Raw genomic sequence first — 696 nt, 5'->3', positions numbered from 1 at the left:
GCGTGCGCAGTCCGGGCGCGTAGCCGGAAAAGCTTTTATGTTGAAATATGTGAATTTTGTGAAAAATTTGAAGAATTTTGATATTAATATGTTTAAGGTTGACTTCGGTCAACATTTTTGGTAGACGGATCCGGACCCGAGATTGGACGGTCCCGGAAGGTCCATAGAAAAATATGGGACTCGGGCATGTGCCCGGAGTCGAATTTCGAGGTCTAGAGCCCGAGAAATGAATTTTTCTGTGAAATTGTTTTTCTGAAATTATTAAGGAAAATGGAAATGAAAATTGATTAAAAGACTGTGGTATCGGGCTCGTATTTTGGTTCCGACGCCCGGTACAAGTCTTAAATATGTGTTAAGCGCTTTCTGTAAAGTTTGGTCGAAATCGGACGTCGTTTGACGTGTTTCGAACCTAAATATCTAAAGTTTGAAGTTTATGAAGTTTGAAACGAAAATGATGATTTTGAGGCTTGATCCAACGATTTTGAGGTTATTTTGGCGATTTGATCGCTCGAGTAAGTTCGTGAGATGTTATTGAGTTAGGGTGTGTGATTGGTTAGGAGCCCCGAGGGCTCGGGAGTGTTTTCGGAGGTGTTCGGGGTGGTTTTGGACTTAGGATGATATCAGATTTTCTGCAATTTTTACACAGGGATTTCCTTCTTCGCGATCGCGCTCTTCCCCACGCGATCGCATAGCACT

This window comes from Nicotiana attenuata, unplaced genomic scaffold (genome assembly GCF_001879085.1).
Source record: "Nicotiana attenuata strain UT unplaced genomic scaffold, NIATTr2, whole genome shotgun sequence".
NCBI classification, from domain to species: Eukaryota; Viridiplantae; Streptophyta; class Magnoliopsida; order Solanales; family Solanaceae; genus Nicotiana; species Nicotiana attenuata.
Note: the sequence above shows the minus strand (reverse complement) of the source record.